Source organism: Peromyscus californicus, unplaced genomic scaffold (genome assembly GCF_007827085.1).
Source record: "Peromyscus californicus insignis strain IS unplaced genomic scaffold, ASM782708v3 Scaffold_12__1_contigs__length_115047231, whole genome shotgun sequence".
Lineage (NCBI taxonomy): Eukaryota > Metazoa > Chordata > Mammalia > Rodentia > Cricetidae > Peromyscus > Peromyscus californicus.
Genome location: NW_026294413.1, coordinates 84571672 through 84591069, shown reverse-complemented (window position 1 = coordinate 84591069; position 19398 = coordinate 84571672). Strand labels below are relative to the sequence as shown.

At 50.3% G+C, this 19398-nt stretch overlaps 1 long non-coding RNA gene across 1 annotated transcript; it reads right to left on the bottom strand.

Annotated features, from left to right (window-relative positions):
* Nucleotides 1-5770: 5770 nt before the first annotated feature.
* LOC128107576 (uncharacterized) lies at nt 5771-10074 on the bottom strand. Its single transcript, XR_008217136.1, has 2 exons — nt 9593-10074; nt 5771-9464 (listed from the first exon to the last, which is right to left on the bottom strand). It is a non-coding gene; the product is annotated as an uncharacterized LOC128107576 (long non-coding RNA).
* Between the last annotated feature and the right edge of the window lie 9324 nt (nt 10075-19398).

Below are 19398 nucleotides of genomic sequence, written 5' to 3'. Positions count from 1 at the left end.
CCCCGAAGTTCCCTGTGTCCTCTGCCCTAGGGACTCCCTAGGGTCTGGTGTGTGTGTGTGTGTGTGCGTGTGTGTGTGTGTGTGTGTGTGTGTGTGTGTGTGGTGTTTGTGTATGAAAGAGTATACATGTGTGCACATATTTGTGGAGTCCAGAAAACAACATTAAGTGTCCTTCCTCATTGAATGACCCACTGTGTTTTTTTGTTTGTTTTGTTTTGTTTTTGAGATAGGGTTGATCTCTCACTGAGCTAGAATTAAGTTGGCTAGCTGGCTAGCCAGTGAACCACAGGGACCCACTTGTCTGTGGCTCCCCAGTATTGTGGCAACAAGCCTACGTCACCACACTCAGCTTTCAAAAATCTTTTAGCTCCCTAAGACAATTGTTTTCTCAGTGTTTAAGTTAACTACCTGATGCTGGTGGGGTGGAGAAATGGCCCCATCCGTCAAGGATGCTGCTGCATTCAGCATCCTCATTCAGCCTCAGTTGAGAAACCCATGATTCATCGTCACAATGAGGGGTAATTCTGGACACTTGCTTCTCTGGCTTGGAGCTTGTCTGGAGCACAGCCCTGTATGAACCCTCCATGGCTGGTTCCCAGTGTGGCCTGTGCCCCATCAACACTGACAGATGAGAGTCAACAAGGCTGAAGAAAGTTGTGGCCATCCTTGCATGCTGAGACCATCAGGCTGTGAGATATTCCCAACATGTGCCTTCTATGGAGACCTATGCTTGTCTGGGAGTGATTGCTGGAGGCAGCAGCACCATCCAACAAACGGAAGCCTGAAGAAGCCATGGCTCTGGGGAATGACGCCAGAGGGCCACTGCCCTGGCCCAGGCTCTTGTTCAGAACAGCAATAGCCTGAAGTCATCCCAGAATTGTAAAGGCAAGGCCACTGCCTGTTACCTGTTGAGGGAATTGAGTCTAAGTGGTTGACCACTGCTCAGTCAACTTGTGAGGTAATGTCCTAGTGTGTTTCTGTCCTCTCTGTGTGGAGGGGACCTTGGAGTGAGTTAGGGGGACGGCGACACAGGCAGAGGGTGTGGGTCTCAGCTTACGGCAGCAGCACTGATGTTCTAGCTAAACTTGAATCCCTGGTCTACCCTGTCTCAGCTCTGTGGGCTGTGTAGGTGACAAGTTCCTTAACCTCTCTTAGCCTCAGTCCTCATCTGTGATAGGATGAAGAGTGAACTCCATGTGGTCTCCTAGGGGGCCTGGTGTGGTGACTCCAAGAGGGTATCCAGTGCTCTGTGGCCCTCAGGCAGGCTCTGTGATGCCACTGTCCACATTCCCACCCTCTACAAAGCCACGAGCCCATGTGTATGCTATGTGAAGCAGCTGTCCCCTTAATCATCTTTATTGACTACTGGAAAGGGTTGGGGCAGTGAGAGAGAGCACCCTTTATAGCAGAAGACCAACCCCCCCCCCCCCCCCCCCCCCCCCCCCCCCCCCGCTTCTCTCTGTTTCGCAAGTCCTACTGGGTCTCCATGGCACAAGGACACAGGCACCCCCTCAGGTGATACACAAGTATGTTCCCTGCTCCCTAAGTAGGACCAACTTTCATTGCAAGGAAATGGGTGGCTGTGAGCCATCTTCTCTCTGTCAGACATCTGTCTTTCCCCACAAGGGCAAAGAACTGAACTCCTCTGTTGTCTCACTAGTGCTACAAAGCTAAATCTCAGTAAATATTTGAAGGACTAACCCAAGTCAGGTTCTGGGTTTCCTCCCCTGCTACACCAGCTGTGGGTCTGAGAAAGTCTTAAAGCATGGTCCTGGACTTACCTAAGCAGGATTCCCAGAATTCTTTTTGCAGAAAGGAGACAGAATGTTCTAGAAGCAAAAACATTCATGAGTGCAAAGTGAGGTCCAGCAAGGGTTAGTAACTCTCTCGTAGTCACCCGGCAGCAAACCGTGGCCCGAGCCTGGTTTTGATGACCTTTAGCTGCCTCTTCAACCTGCTCCTCGCTACATTTCCGGTAGACGGCCGATATTTTGGACTCCATCCTCAGGGCTTTTGTCTTGGTGAGTCTTTGCTGAGCTGCCCTAGGCGGCACATGTTATTTATTTTATTTTTGCAGAGAGGAGACTGTCTGTGTAAACCATTTGAACCGCTCAGAATCATGTGAGCACCATCTCGCTGGCTCAGTGCCCTGCAATCATGTGACAGGGACACTTCCCTGCCTGGTGGGGGCGCTCCCTCCATCAGGCTGCCAGGCTAACACTGCACACCCCGCTATGAGGCCCCCAGGTGATGCCAGATGGAAGAATGATAGGAGCTCGCCGCCGCACTGGTCCGCTCCTGGAGTCAGCAGGTAGGGCTAGCGTGGACGGACAGTCTCTGAATAAGAGGAGCAAATGAGAACAGGGGGTCGGTACAAAGAGGGTCAAGCAGGACACTAGATGTGGACCACCAAGTTGGGCAGTCCTAGACAGAAGGAAGTACCTTTGGGGAGCTGAGGTGTGGGTCCCATGGGAGGACCCTCTCTTGTCTAGATCTCGAGGCGGTGTTTTGCAGAGACCCAGCAGCCTGTCTCTGCACTGGCACCTCAGGGGACTCTGAGGCAGGGGTTCCACAGGTCATACTTTGAGAACCATTGCTCCTTTGGTCACTCCAGATGGGAAGACTTTTCTGAGATGGGGTTTGCGTGGGGCTGTCTAGCTCGGTGGCTGTCACTGGCCTAGGTCTACAAAGAGAAGGAGGGTGGCAGGAAGCAAGGACAGCGGAGCCTCCCATGAGCCTTTGATCTGACAGCTCCTGGAGCCCCCTCGTCGGCCTCTTGCTTACCGGGCCACTATCAGCTCTCTGATGTGGAGGGACCCTGGTAATGAGGTTCTATTAACAGAGCTGGATCCCGACTCTCAGAACTCAATGTTCAGAATAAACAACAGGGCAGAATCCTATTAAAAAAGGCTTCCAACACGGACAAATTAAGCCCTTGGGAATGCCGTACAAAGAATACATTTTTCTAGTGTCGAATCAAGATCAATAGAGGAAAACAAATAATTTCAAGTGAGAGTTGTCATAATGACACTCAGGTTTGGGCAGGGGTTGTACACATTATCTTGGCCCGAGGATATCCCAGCTTCTATAATGAGGGTACAGGGGTGGGGCTGGTCCTGGGTGGCAGGGGTGCAGTGATTCCCAGGTGGCGCAGCCTGGCTGACATCAGGTCTCATTTGTCTCTGTCGAGGCTCCCCTCGCTGTGAAGTCATTAGGCCTGTTGTGTGCTACATACAGAACTTGCTGTGGTTGGGCCAGCTCTGGAGGAGCACAAGAAGCCGGAGCATTGGACAAAGGGGAGAGATCTGTACACAGCCAGCCGGTCACTGTGTGTAACTCACCCCCCAAGCGGGGGAGATCCTCAGTCATCTGCTCAGATCCCCCATTCTCTGCAGCTCTCCCCACTTGCCATTCACTTTGGGACTCATGTCTGCAGCACCCAGTGCATTCTCTGGAGCCAGCAAAATTCTTGCCTGTCACTCCATGCTGATCTGAAGGGAGTCTTTCTTCTAGAAACCTCTGCTGAATTCTTCCCTGTTCTTCCTGATTCTTGATGACCTGAAAATCACCATTGTCTGTCCTCAGAGTGTCAGGCAGGGTTCTTAGCTGGCACACACCCTTTCCTGCTCCCCTGAGTGGATGTCCCAGGGACTCTGGCTATCCTGTTGAATCACTGAATCAGGGCATCCCTCTCCTGCCAGGGACCCCTTGATTCATCCATCTGTTCCTCCTGTGGTCTCTGAGCTATACACCACTGAACAAGTCATTTCCATTAGCGCTCTGGGAGACAAGGATGGACCAGACTCAGGCCTCAGAAGGCAGAGACTTTAGTTTTACCTAGCTGTTCTCCACTAGCAGACAAGGAGACAGAGCAAGAGAGAGACAGAGTTGACAGCAGTACACAGTGGCCGTGGCCCCTGATGGGGACCCGCTGTACTATTGTGCATGGGTGATGTATCTGAGGCTTCCCTTCATGCACAGCTTGTGATACATGCCCCAGAGGTATGTGTACCTTCAGGCTGAGCCACAGCATCCAGTAGGTGCTGCATCTTTTCCAAGTTTCCAGCTGAGAAACAAGTGACTGGGCTTGGGTCTGGGCGTCAGGTGGACCCTCGTCTTCTGCCTCCCAGGCAGGTCTCCTCTGCTCTATTGCAGATGGAGAGGTGTAGGGTGGGCTGTGGGAAGGGAGACCTGGGTAGGGGCTATAAGTCTCATGGAGGGTCTGGAGCAGGCTGTGTGGAAAGCTGGAAGGAGAGACGTCTCCAAGCTGCCTACAGCCCTGGCTGGCCTGAGGCACACACCACAACAAGGGGTTGAAACGCTTTGCCTCTTCGAGAAACTCACAGTGGAGTTCAGTCCCCGCTGTGAAGTACTAAGAGGGTAGAAACAAGGTCCCTACAGTGGGTAGAGCGAAGCCTTGGCGATGAGGAGAGTCGGACAAGATCAGAGGGATGGAGCCCTGTGATCAAGTGCTGGTGGTCTCCTGAGAACAAAGAGAGGCTAGAAAACACATTTTCTGCCCCCGTCTCTCTTCCTCCCTGTGTGTCTTACCACATGATATCCTGCACTTCCTTGGGACCTTGCCAGAGAGAACGCCAACATCAACCGTGGGCTCTTGACCTTGGATAAGAACTGTAAGCCCCAAGAAACTTCTCTTGTTTATAACTTTCCTTATCTCTGGTCTTGTTTGAAACTTTCCTCACCTCTGGCCTTTGTGTCACAGTCAGTGAAAGATGGTTAAGACACTCACTGTCTGGTCTGGGGTTCAGGTAAGGGCTGCTTTCCTGAGACATCGCTTCCCCAATCTGCTGCCCGCCGCCTTCTCTGAGGATTACTGTCATGAATTAGCTTGTTCAGTAAAGTCTCTGAGAAGTCCTGGAGCAACTCTTACTTCTCCCAATGTGCCAGGCATACTGGACAGTGGATGTCCTTTCTTGTCCCCTCATAGTTCTTGTTAATGCCCTATGTCACTTATAGTTACCTGTAAGCAATGTGGTCAGCAGGACACAGGGGTCCCTCGCCCCAGAACTTTGGACTGGGTGAAACCTGGTGAGGAGGAATACGGGATCTAAGTCCCTGGCAGATACCCAAACCCACACAGGCACTGGGACCTGCCTCAGCTATTTAAGTGACATCCAGCTTCACTTCTCTGTGTTCCGTTTATACCGAGGACCAGGTAGAGCCGAGCAAGATTGCTTATCTTAACCTTGTCTGTGAGACTCAGGGGTGGAAATGGAGCTGGCTACACAGCTCATGTGTTAGAGCGCGTGTCTAGCATGCACGAGGGCCAGGACTACACAAACCTGGCATGGTGGTGCATGTATGTGTTACTCAGAACGTCTGTCTCAAAACCCATCCACCAATCAAATAAACCAACAGAAATGGAAACAATCGTAATGGCTATGAGGAGGAGGGCAGAGAAGGCCCTGTGGTGCTTCTGGACCTTAGTAGCTGGAAAGAATGAGGAAGTGCTTATGCACTGATAGGGAGGGCTCCCCAAGCATGTGCTGGGCCGGCAAAGCAAGGTACAAAGCATGAGATCTAGGGCCCAGAACATTTTAGGCAAGAGCTCTACCTCTGAGCTCTACCCATGCCCTTTTTAAAACTTGTTTTTGTTTTGAGACAGGGTCCTACTGAGTCGCCCAGGTTGGCCTTGAACTCACTCTGTTGCTCATGCAGGTCTTGAACTCCCGTCTCGGCCTCTCTAGGGATCACAGATATGTACCATCAGAGTCAATATAACAGTTAAATGAAGAGGTGGGGAAGCCTATGTGGGCATTTGTATTTATTCACAAGCAAATATGCACACATATGTACATAGGTAGGCATACATAGGACATTATGGAATTGGCAGGAAGAAAGCAAGCTGTAGGTACAGACTCTGAATTCTATGTCTGTCCCTCACTGATTTATAACTCAGAGGAAACAATCTGACCCATGTACTCCTCAGTCTGCTCATTCAGAAAATATCGTAATTATATTTCAATCTCTAGAAATTATGGAGGGAAATCAGCAATGAATTAAGTCACATAAGCAAGACTTCTGAGCAGTTGGCTGGCCCCCTGGCTGGGGCAGAATAAGTGAGCTTTTATTTTTTTAACCATGGTGCATCTCTTCTGGTCCACACATCTTCACATCTCAAACCAACGGTGGAAGAGTAGCTTTCCATTCGGCCCTTTGTGTTGGGGCCTGGTGGGGCTTTTTCTGTCCTGGTAGGCACACATCCTAATGACCTGGATTAGAAGGGAAGATGTTTGGGTACAATCGACTGGATTGTTATCTATGGTGGTACTTCCTGGGGCTCCCTGCTCTGGATTGAAGCTTGACAGTCAGCTAGAGGATCCTCACAGCCAGCTGGCCCTCTTGACTTCCCCAAGAGGAGGATGCTGAGGAGGGGTCAAGGGGCCTGCAGCCTTATCGGGAGGCCTGGCATTTTATAAGCAACGACTACTCATGTTTACTTATGCTTTTGCTTAGCGTTGCTGGGTTGCAGGCGGCAGACACTAACACTGGTTAACTTCAGCAAAAAGGAATTTATTGGCAGGATGTTGGGAGCTTGGAGAAGTGACAGGATCCTAGAGGAGTAGACTCCGGGAGGGTGGGAGCCTGGGCCTTTCTGAACACCTAGATCAGGAGTTGTGACGGCCACGTACAGCAGGAAACATGGGATCTGTAAGCTGCTGAGCTTGAGATGGTGACCTCCAGCTTTAGTTCCCTGTCTCTGGATTCAGTGGCTTTTGTCATTCTTGCTTGTCTGTCACCCAAGGATCCCTCCTTTCCAGGCTTGATGAAGTTCCCTGCCGCAAAGTCTCGAGGACAAGTGCCTAAGTCACGCTCCCACTGTGGATGGAGCTGTAGATCCCAGCACCCTCTGTAGGATTCTGTAGTGCAAGGTCCCAGCATCCTTTGAGGTAGGGCACAGACACATGGATAGATGGGTCAGCTACATGTCACCTGGGAAACGAGTAGCAGGCAGTGTCGTAGAACACTGTCAAGGTCCTTCTGTGTAGGTGGCAGGATGTTAGAGCAGCCGCAGCAGCAGTGACCAGTTGGAAGGATGGCCGTGCTGTGCCCAGCATGGGAAGCAAGGTGGCATCCTGTGTGTAGTCATATGGATTGGTGTCCGGAGGACTATTCAGCTAAGATCCCAGCTGTGGCCTGGCTGTCTTGCTGCTGCCCATCTGCCAGTCTTCCCATAAGGCCTGTGATCTTTCTCACCTGCTATGGAGTAAATCCCGGCCTGTCTCAAACTGACCAGGCTGGACGCTGTGGCCGGCAACCCGGAAGCTTGGCTGACATTTTGCATGACTCACAGCAGATGTGTGCTCCCAGGAGAAAGGTCGAGGCACGTTCCTGTTCCCCAGTGGGGTCCAGGAGACATGGGGAGTTGGAGTTGGCCCTTTGGCTTTCATAATGGGAGGCAGAAGCCCAGAGTTCCCCTCCACCAGGACCACACACAGTGGGGAAGAGGCAAATTCCAGAAGGAACGCAGGCTACTGTTAAGTGAGGAGTGTGGGAGCGTAGTTAGCAAAACAGGACACACGTGCACTAACCAACCTCTCTACATCCAAGTAAACAGAATGTATGCCTTATTTGGAGGTGGTAGATCTCTCCCTTCTTTCCTTCATGTACTCCACAAGCATACTGCAAGCCGAATGCATGCAGACACTATGACTGCCCTCCGGAAGCCGAGGTAGGTAAAGGGACCAAGGAAGGCTCCAGAAAGAAGGAAAAATGGATAAAACCTTGGAGGAGGGGCTGAGGGGTGGGGCCAAGAGAAAAGGAGGACCGGAACTACGACAGCTTCAGATGGTCTCAGCATCACACAGGGCCACAAGCATGGGCTTGGAGGAGAGGTAGGGGTAGAGAAGGGTGGTGGAGTGTTCATGGGAAGATGGAAGTTTGGGAGAGAACCTGAGGGTCAGGCCGGAGTTTAGAGGTAAGGGCTCGAAGGTCCTGTAAGTCTGGGTCATTGGAAGCGTTCCTTCGGGAGAGGCTTGTCATCCGGTCAGTCTCTGAGAAGGTTGTGTGGATGGTGACAAGCATTCGCTGTGGCTAGAGAGGAAGGTACAAGGCAATGGAGAAGAGTAAAGCTGGGGCTGCAGCCTTTGGGGGGCGGGGGGCACACAATGGCCTGGGCTTCAGCTGGTAGAATCTCAGTTAAGGATATGCTAGTAGCAGTTCTCAGACTGTGGGCCGTGACCTCTTGGGGGGGGTGTGTGTCAAATGACCCTTTTACAGGGGGCCTGAGACTGTTGGAAAACACAGTTATTATAGTATGCTTCCTTACAGTAGCGAAATTACAGTTATGAAGTAGCAATGGAGGAATTTTATGGTTGGGGGTCACCACAACATGAGACGCTGTTTTAAAGGGTCTCAGCATTAGGAGGGCTGAGAACCACTGGGCTAGAGGAAGCTCTGAGGGTAGGCTTGTGTCTAGCTTTGGGGTCTTTGGTTTGGAGGAGGTGGGAACCCCCAGCAACCATACCCTCTTGCTACTCCCCAGCTCTGCCCAGCTCGCTAAGTGAGTGACTGGTTTGGTCTTTTCGTTCTAGTCATGGTGACTTCCAGCGGTGCTTTGTGGAATCTCCAGGGCTTTCCCAGGAGAGGCCCCTCATCGTCTGCCTTACATGTAAAAGATTCCACCTCAAATGTTTGTCTTAGAAGAGATCCTGCCATTAAGGTCTGTGTAAAAAAAAAAAAAAATCAATGGCTAAGCTTTATGAGTTCCCATGTGGTTCTTACTACCCTGTGGGACTAACATAGCCTGGCTTGCCACAAGCTCCATTTTATATAGGCAAGTTCCAGGTTGAAATTCCTATACCCCGGATAAGCTAGAAAATTGTCGCCTATATTTTAACAGTCCGCTCTCAAAGGACAGGCTAGAGTCTGGAGAGGTCATGGGGGTGGACCGAACACCAGGTGGCCTCTGCTGAAGTGGAAGTGTATGAGCCTCCTGAAGGAGATGGGCCAGAGACCCACTAGGGCAACTGGGGGAGCTACGAGAGAAGAGAGAGTCTAGGGAGTGTGCGAGATTAGCGCAGGTGTAGCAAATATGTGAGTCTGTATTTCTGGGACTGCCCACCTGGGACTGAGAACACTGGTCTGGTGTCAGGATCACTCTGGATTATATTCCACAGAGAACCATGGCACTGTCTGCTGAGCCCCACAGCAGTTCAGCCTTACCGACAGGCACAAGGCCAGAGGTGTTCAAGGCTGAGACAGTGGCTCCACAGAGCTTGGAGGATCCAGGCTTCTTCATCCTGTCCCACCCGCCTTGGTCAGCTCATCTCCAGCGGTAGCCTCCCTCCTGGAGGTTGAGGATGTGCCAAGAAAGGAGCGATGTCTGGAGGAAGAGCAAGGTGAAGCTCACAGCCGTCCCCGGGGACACTGCTTGCCACTGGTCAGGCCTGCCGCCGTGCCTCCTCTTGAAGAGAGGCTGGGAAATGCTGTGTTTCAGCTGACTGGAACCAGTTCAGGAAAGACAAAATGAGTGTCTCTGTTTGGACAGTTAGCAGCGTCCTCAGGAGGGTCTTAGAGGCTTCTAAATACACTGGCCATCCCATCTCCCTATCACACGACACTAACTTACCTCTCAGGGTCCTCTGGGTCCCCAGTGCCTTAGATGCCAGGTTTGGCAAGATCCACTCTGCTGGGGTGCCACCGACAGGCTGCCGGAAGTCCCATGTCTTTTCTCTTCCCAACAAAGCCAGATGGCAGGCAGTGTGACTCCATCTCCGGCAAGGTCCAGGGGACTTTGTCCCCTCCCTGCCTGGAAGGCTGTGCCCCCCTCCCGATGCACTTCCTGTGGCCCACAGCCCAGCCTCACTGTGAGTGAGATCTGCCCTTCCTCCTCCCGTGCGAGCCCAGAGCCCAGAGCGAGTCAGCCCATCTGGTTCTGTTTCACTTCATGTTCCTCATCAGGGATGTGTTTGCCAGGAGTTATTTGATGTTCAGGAAGAATTCTGAAGCTTTTGAAAAGAGGTAAATAAAATCCTTTATCCCCCAAAGAGTCGTGAAATTGTGTTTTGCTCAGGAGGTGGCAGGCAGCCATGTGAGGTCTGGCGGCCCCTGCCTAGCCAGGCACCCGAGACTGAGGTTTCCTGACTTGTTAGCCCGTCAGTCCACATCCCCACTCCTCTAAGCCTTTCCTGATGCTCTCTTGGGATGCCCGAATTTGGGAACAGATGAGGGCTGCCTGTGGGGACAGCCCAGCTTGTCTCCTGCTCTTCAGCCAAGAAAGCTTTTAGGGAGCGCTCCTCCTGGTCCTCAGCCCTGTCCCTCCACAGCCATGCATGCCTGGGAGCTCCAGAGGGGGAGGCGTCAGAGCTGAGTTCCCTGCCACAGAACAACCCATGAAAGTGACAGAGGGCCTGGTCTGGGGGAGCGCCCCCCATCTGCTAGGGTCTTGAAACCACAACACAAGGGAGCTGACATTCCTCCGAGCTCCTTCTGTGAAAGGTGACAGACATCACGGATGTTAGGATATTCGGAAGGAGCCACTCCGCTGCTCCTCAGGACTGTCCTGCAGAGGAAGGCTCCATCTCTTCTAGCATCACCCTCTTCTGGAGTCCACACAATCTCCTCCTCCTGCCCTTCATCTGCAACTTCCTGCAGAAGTTTCAGTAGAATGCCAACGTTTTCTCTGGCCAAGTTTCCAAGACCTAGATCTTCAAGTCCCTTTAAGCCCAGGGTGGACCCCACGCTGCCCTGCTGGGTGCTGGAACACAGCTGCCCTTGACCATCCTGATAAGGAGAGACCAACATCTGTGTGACTGATTGCTCCTTGGGCAGAGTTTATGTGTTCACTTTTCCCCTGACCATGCCCTTCTAGGCGACCCCCTCCCACATAAGCAGCCAGGTAGAGGGGTGTGGGCTCACCCCTGTACCTCTTCATCCATTCTCCCTGCTCACAGGGATGCCAGAGGGCTCCTCCACAGCCTACAGCAGTGGTAGCTCAAATCCTGCAGCTTGTGAGGCTCCCCACCCAGTGCATCCCCCGTGACAGCTTACAACCGTGACTATTAAACATTGATCACTCAAATTTAACATCCTATCTTCCCTTTGATATCCTCAACTGCTCTCTGCAGAAGACAACAAGCCGCTTTCTGCAGCTCCCTATGAGGGAGACTTCAAAGCCTTCTTCTCCAATCCCTCAGCTCTGCAGCTCTGGGATTCTGCCAGCGCGATTGTCAGGAGGAGGGTTTAGGCAGCCTCTGCTGGCTGCGTCTTTGGGACTCAGACCTGTGGGGAAACCTCTGGGTTTTGAGTCCTGGAAGTAGACTCTGGAGTGATCTGTGCATAAGTGGGAAGTCAAGGGCATGTTAATTTTTTTCTAGAAATCTGTGGGCCGTGGAAAAGGATTTAGATTCAAGGCAGAGGATCTAGGCCTCTATCTTTGAGAAACTGGATTTGGATCCCTGAACTGCCCCCTGGCTAGCTCTGACTTCTCAGGAAAGTTCTGGATCCTTATCTATTAAACGCATGTGACCGTACTTACTTCTCAGTGAAGTCCCTGAACAGGAGGTGTGGGGACCTGGCCCATTACATGACACCATTCTATCTTCTCTTGGTACCACATAGAGCAGACGTATTCCTGGAAAGAAAACTTCAGTGACCTAGTATGACAGGTGACGCTGAACTCCTGTAAGGAAGGCACTGACAGTCACAGCTGGTAGTCTGAGCATCAGTCATTAACATCCCTTTCCCTCACATAATCTGCTGGGGGCTTGTACTTTATTATACCTACGTTAATTACCATAGCTACCACTTAGGAAACATGCCCCATGGATAAAGGCCAGAGCAAAGTGATTGACCAATGTCACCTTCCATCAGCCCTGTGTGCACCTCGGAGGTAGGATTCCTCATGGGATCTATTTCTGCACCAGCGTCTTTCTGAGTAGTAGAGTCTACATGTTAATGGCCTGGGGCTTGAAGCCAGATCAGTGGGGTTGAAATCCCAGCTCCTGCCTCTGTCTTCTAGCTGTAGTGACATACTCTAAAAGGCATGTGGTGCTATATCTCAGTGCCTTGGGGTCTGCAGTGGAAGATGTCACGGTACAGAGAGATGGAACACAGGATAACAGAAACCATCTGTTCTGTTTCACACACGGATTTTTGAGTAGCCATTCACATAGTACAACACCAGTTACAAGGTCATGGCCCCAGGTTCCTTATGGTCTCAGCCTTAACGGATAGATCATGGTGTCCCTGTCCTCCAGAACCCTGTGGCCTCTAGCCCTTTGACCTGCTGAGGTTTCTAGGAAATGGACCTGCTAGTCTTTTGTGTGGAAGTTTTTTTCTAGGAGATGCCACTTGCAATGGAGTGAGCTCTGAGTTTGAGGGACACCAGAATCTCCATTCTATTCCTGGTGCATACCGAGAGATACCCCAGAAGATTGGGTCATTGGCTCCACTGCCACCCTCTGGCATCACACAGACTGCATCTGCTCCTTGGCCAGAGATTTCAGAGCCCAGTGTTTTTGCCCAGTGTTTCTTTGTTCCAGGTCATATGGCTCCAACCCCTCCCTTCAAAACTGCCCTTTGAACATGCTTCTGCAGCCTCTAATTTTGCAGGGGAGTGAGACATGGAGACAGGGAGAGATGGGAGATGATGCCACACACCTGCAGGAGAGCTGCTGGGCCACCACAAAGGCATGGTACCTGGCTGTAGAAGGGGAAGAAGGGAGGACCAGGGAGACGAGTGACTGGGGTCCTCTCCCAGCCTCCCTTCCTCCTGCTCAGAACCCCTTCCCATCCCTTCATGGAGAGCTCAGCATGGCAGCTAACCCACGAGGGACAGCCCCTGTCTTGACCAAAAGTTTTCTCAGTACTATGGGGAAATTGTGGTGTCCCCCAAAGTTTAGGGCTGTGCTCTAGAGATAGATCGTATCAGTTTCTAAGGTGTCACCTGCACTTGTTGAGGGAGACTAGACACTTTCTCTGAGAAGAGCCCTCAGGTTATAATGCTCCAGACTTGCTGACTTACAACCCTTTCAAAAGGGCCAGCTGAGGCAGAGTCACAGTGATCCCTCCCAATGACACCGCTCTTCTTGGGGTATCTGAAATCCCACACATAAAAACATCCCAAACCGCTAACAATCATTTGTCTTCTTCCTATGTTTTCTTTGCTTTCTGTATAATAAGGAAGGGCAATGGAAGGAGGTAGAGGTGGCCTGGCTTTGGGGTCTGAATGAGGACTTACATCATCTTCCCTGTGTTTGGGGGCAATTTAATTACTATCTCCCAAACTCAATCCTTTGCTTGGGAAATAAAGGTCAATAATGCATGACTCACAGAGTGTCTGGAAAGACCAACTGAAATGGCATCGGCAAACTGCCAAGTGCTGGTATACAGAGGGTGCTCAATAAGTATGAATGGATGAGGTAACTATTTCTAGATGTGGAGAAGACCAGGGGTCTTGATATCCCCTTGTGAATTATGTCTTGATTAGAGCGTGGGGCTGGGAGGTGGGAAGGAGGACTGGGTTTTCTTGACAGGCAGGAGGAGAGCAAGTTTGTGAGGCCAGGAGCCTTCTACAGCCATTCTGGATCATTCAGCACCAAACCACTATTTGGCTGCGTGTATTAACAAGCCTTGGAATAGCTTTATGGAGAATCTACACAAATAGTCAAGGATTGTGGGCAACCTGGTCTCAACAGCTCTGGGAGACATATCACCACTGGGTCCCCCAGAACATAGTCACCAGGGATCCAAGAGCAGGCTCAGCTCTGAACCTGACCCTGGAAGACATCACAAACAGACCCATTATCCCGTGTTATCACTCCCATGCAGCTTCATTTGTCAAACCACACTGCTGTTTGGAGAGGTGGGATGGAGGACCCCAGCAGGTATCCATGGTGCTATGCCGCAGCCCAGATCTGCACTGACCCCTGCAGTTGCCTCCGGAATGTGCCTGGCTCCATACTGGTGGCCTTGTGCCACCTCCTAGAATGCTGCAATGGTCTGGGAATTAAATGGTATTAGTTCCATTCAGCCATAAAGGAGGGACAAAGAGAAGGAAAGACCTGGCCTGAGGTCAGAAACTTGCCAGAAACTGTGAGATCAGGACTGAGACTTGAATAGGGGCCCAGCGCTGTGTAACCTTCGTCTGGCATTGTTCACATGGAGGCATTAAGCAAAGCCCACTATAGGTCTCTTCTCACGCAGCCCCCTCCCTGGTACCAATCTTATTAATCAATATTTCATTATCTCCATGCTTGAGGAAACTGATGTCAGCGTGCTTAAGGGACTGGTTCAAAGTCACACATACGATGTCATGTGAAGTAACTTTTGAGCCTAGGTTTGTTCCTCTTCAGAATCCCTAATGCTGATCATTCTCTTGGGATTTCAGCCTCAAGTTCATTCATCTATCACCAAACCTGTTCTCGGTGGCAACTAGAGAGAAGGCTCTTGGTTAGACACCTGGGGTTGCAGAGGTGGCCACACCATGGTCTCTGCCCTCAGAAATCTCATCCAGCCTTCCAGCTACCAAGAGACTCCTTGGCCATGACCAATCTGACTCTCTCCTCTGAATTCACTTGGATGTAGTTATTAAAGAGGCAGGATCGGTGTGTGTGTGTATGTGTGTGTGTGTGTATGTGTGTGTGTGTGTGGGGGGGTTTCCATTGGGGAAGCATGATGAGTACTCCTGTTTCTGCCTCAGCCCTCAGAAGCTCTTCCGTTTGCTCCTTGCTCCGGCTGTCACCTCCATCGGCATCTCTTATCCTTGCATGGAATCAAATCAGAAAAGAGACGAGACAGCACAATGACACCAATTGACTTGCAAGCGTTGACACACTTCACCTCCAATCACTTCCTATCGGCCGGAGCAAGCCATCTTTGAAATGACTACATCCAAAGTGGGTCGAGATGCTCATGTCCTACAAGCCTCAGAGAAGAAGAGAACTGGAATATTTACAAATCACCAGAATGCTTGACTACGAAAAAAATCAAAACAAAAACAACAACAAACAGTAAAACTGCTGTAATTTGGACATGAAACTTTTCCTCCAAGGCTTGAGTGCCAAGTGGACTCTGATGTAGCGTTCAGAGGTGGGAAGGGACTGTATGCAGCATGAGAGCTCTGAGCTCATCAGTGGATAGGTCAGTTGATGGATTCATAACTGAACAGTCTGTTGTAAAGGGGGTGGAAGCAGAGAGAGGAGTCATGGCCAGACAGAGGGTCATATATGTTACTTGTGCTGGTAATATCTGTCAGTAACTATCTTCAATGCTCTGTCAGCTGGCTTAGATAATCCACAGGAATGTGGTACACGTTGCTGTGCCATTTGCATTTTACAGATGGGAAAACTGAGGCCTGCAGAGGCAATCAGCTGGGTCATCGTACACGGTGGATTTCCTTCTGCCAAGTTGGACTTGAGGGCCAAGCCTTTCATCTCGTGCTGTTGGAGAGAAAGAAGAAGCTAAGTTGCTCTGATGGGTCTGCTCTCACCTTCTGGTCTTCCCATCTTAGAAGGGTTGTCCCCATTTCCAGGCAGAGTCCTTGCCCGGGGCTTACTTCCTCTCTGGCTCACATCTCCCTGTCCACTAGATCTTTACCTCAGCTTGGAAATGAGCCAGGCTCTCAGCAGCTTTGTGTGACAGAGGCAAGGCTCTGTTCAGGAAGCCACTCGGTCCCAAGTACCTGACTCCTGCATGCTTCCTTCACACCTCTGGAACACTGTGGAAGGGAGGAAGGGAAAAGTGAGCAGGGGTGGAGGATGAAGAGAAGTGCCGTGAGAAGCTGTTATCTGGATATAATATATATGATGGCTGTAACACACTCACAGCAGCTCTGGTTATCTGCATGAGACCTGCACAAGATCAAGCCATCCACATTCCATCATAGATGAGAGAATGGTGCTCATGGTGCTCCGCCCATGTGTGAGGAGCCAGTGGAGGTGAACGGTTGGTGGAAGAGGTGGAGTCATTTTCTCCATGCTGTAGCCCCTGTGAAGTTGCCCATGTTCCAGTCAACAACATCCACCGCAAACCATGCTCATGTAAGAAACCCTAATTAAATGCAGTGTGGCAGAAAACATAACAAACAAAACCCACAAACCAACCAAAAGATGTGAAAACAGGGAGGGGAGTGAGGCTTGGTAGAAAAAAGTAGGGATTCAGTGGGAGTGGAAGGGATTGACAGAGGGTGATGGGGAGGGAAATGACCCAAATACGTTATATACATGTGCAGAGTTGTCAAAGAAGGTGAGGTGGGGTGAGGTGGGGTGAGGTGCTCCTTCTGGTGTGAGGCAGTCAGGGCCAGGCAGGCTTTGTGCGTATTTCTTCCTGTTTGTGCAGATGGAGGCCAGGGCTTCTGTCTGGAGAAGGCTGGGGTCTGGGTCATGGGGAGTTGCAAGGACCAAGCAGCCTGGACCTTGGGGTCAGCACCTGTAGGAGGACCTTTTGTAAGAGCACCAGGAATGCATTACAGCATGGCGTGGGCAGAGGCTGCTCCTCGGCTGGGTCAAGCCTTTGAGAGCTGGGGATCTTTGCATTTGAGCACTGGTACCCTCTCTTTGGACCAATGCCGCACTGTTGTTGATGCTCACTGCTATGGATTTGTAAAATTGGCACAGGTCCCCCCAAATACCTTACTCTCATTTCATCCCCTTTCTTAAGGACTCAGTCTAAGAGCCCTCTTCAACAAGAGCCAGAGACTTAGGGCTAAACAGCCTGATCTGCATCCTGAAAACAATCTGTAGTCCCTTTCCTGGGAGTCTACCTTTTCTGTCTCCCAGGGAACCAAGGCCAGGGGTGGCAAATCAGAGGTCTGGGGAATGGTTGAAATTGGACTCTCCAACAAAGTAGGACTCCACTGTAGAGTCTCGAGACCCAGGGCTATGGATTGTGTTCTGTTGGTAGGGAGTGGCCAGGGAAGAAAAATGTGGCCAGGTCCATGCTTACTAAGGAAACTAACCAACTGTCACAAACCCCAGTGTCCATCTCTGAAGGCTGAGATGAGCGTTTATCACTCAGGGGAACTCAAACAACCACTAAGAACAATAGGGTGGTCTTTGTGCACATACCTGGCCTCATTTTTGAGACGAATCACTGAGATTAAAGTGATTAAGGTGAAACACAGCACTTTATTTATTTGACAAATGTGTGCAAATGGGCGTGGTAGAAAGAGACCTGTTCATCCATCTATCCCTATATCCTTACATCTATCTTTTCCATATAGGGCGCAGCAATCACTAACAGCTTTTGCTTCTATGGAGGAGAACTGAGAGTGTGGTTGTTCTGGTTTCATTCTGCTGCTGTGATAAAATATCCTGGTGGAAAGCAATACAAGGGTAGCAAGGGTCTGTTCAGCTCACAATTCCAGGTTCCAGTCCACAGAGGCAGGAGCTGGTGACCGCTGACCACATCACCTCTGCAATCACAGGCAGGGAGAGCCATGCTGTCTGCTCGCCACTGTGCTGGACTAGCTTTCTTTACTTCTATACTCCACCTCGATTAACAATCCAGACAGTCCCCTACAGACGTGCCCACAGGCCAAACTGATCTAGTCCATGCTTCATTAAGACTCTCTTCCAGGATGACTCTAGGTCCTGACGGCTTGACATTTAACAGCCACCAGCAGAGAGGAAGACTGAGTTTCTGTACACGTTTGCACTGGCTGAACTTTGAAGTGGATGCTTCCTTTCCCAGTGGAGTCCATGTGTGTTCTGCTTGAAGAGTGGATGGCGGCTCTCCATTCTCATGATGAACACAGTCACCATCCAAATGAGCTTTAGTCTTGGAGCTGAGAGGACTTCAGTCCGACCATGTCTAGTGGGTCATCATAGCCTGCCTGTTCTCACCAGAAAGCCCTCTCCTCTCAGCCCAGCACATGGGAGCGATGGGTGGGGCAGCTCTGCTAGCCAGGGATGGGCAGGAGCATGTGTAACTATCTAGCATGGGACAAGGGTGGAGAAGATTGGTTATTCAACAAATGATGTGGGAGGAAATTCAGTCAAACTCTTAGCCTGATCATAAACTAAAATAAAAAAAAATCCTGGTGAATAAAAAAGGCTTGTATATACAAATAAAGTCACAAAGGCACTTGAGGGAAATTCAGGTCAGACGTGACCCAGTGTGGAGGGTCATTTGAAGGCAGTGATAGATAAAAGGTATTATGGAGACAACTCTGACAGGCAAGACTGTATGCAGTTATTGCTATAATACGCACAGCATGGTAAAAATACCGAAAGGTAACAGGAAAGCTACCTTTTTTGGTATGCTTACAAGATGTAGTGTGTTAATACGCTTGATTTATACAGAAAGCTCATAACAATGAGAGAAAGAGAAACATGCCAAAAGTGAGAAAAAGTGATGGACAGAAGAGAAAAACAAATGGTCAGTAAAAGTGAAAAATGATTCATGTTACTATTTTTAAAAACCAGAGCTCATTAAAATAGCCACAGGATCTCACTTTGCCACTTTCTGACATTTTTTTAATGGAAAAGTTGCTTTTCTTTTATTTCTTAAGACAGGATTTCATGTTGTCACTGTGTGAGTGTGTGTGTGTGTGTGTGTGTGTGTGTGTGTGTGTGTGTGTGTGTAATAGTCAAAGGACAACTCTGTGGAATCTCCTTCGATATATGTATCTATGGATCCAGGAATTGAACTCAGTTTGTAGGCTGTTATTACAAGCACCCTTACCTGCTGAGCCATCTCACTGGTCCAACGTCACACATTTCTTTCTATTTTATTTTTATTTATTTAATTATTTTAACTGAAATCCTCTATATTTTTAATTAAGAGATTTTCTATTCATTTTACATACCAGCCACAGATTCCCCTGTCCTCACTCCTCCTGCCCCTTAGCCTCCCCCCCCCCCGCAATGCGCTCCCCCCCACCTCCTCCAAGGCAAGGTCTCCCAAAGGGGAGTCAGCAGAGCCTGGTACATTCAGTGGAGGCAGGTCCAAGCCCCTCCCCGCTGCACCAAGGCTGCGCAAAGTGTCTCACCATAGGTATTGGGCTCCAAAAAGCTGGCCCATGCACTAGGGACAGGCCCCGATCCCACTGCCTGGGGCCCCCTATACAGTTCAAGCTAAACAACTGTCTTGCTTATCCAGAGGGCCTAGTCCAGTACTATGGGGGCTCCTCAGCTATTGGTCCATACCATGACTGGAAAAAGTACAGAGACAACTAGCCAAACTAGTGAAAATGCATGAACATCACACATTTTTAATAAGAGAAAATGATTTAAGGGGCCAGGTGTGGTGCTGTATTGATGTAATCCTATCATTTGGGAGGCAGAGGCAGGAGGATCACAACTTTGAGGCCAGCCTGGGCTACATAGGGAGTCCTTGTCTCAAAACACACACACACACACACACACACACACACACACACACACACACACACACACACAGAGAGAGAGAGAGACAGAGAGAGACAGAGACAGA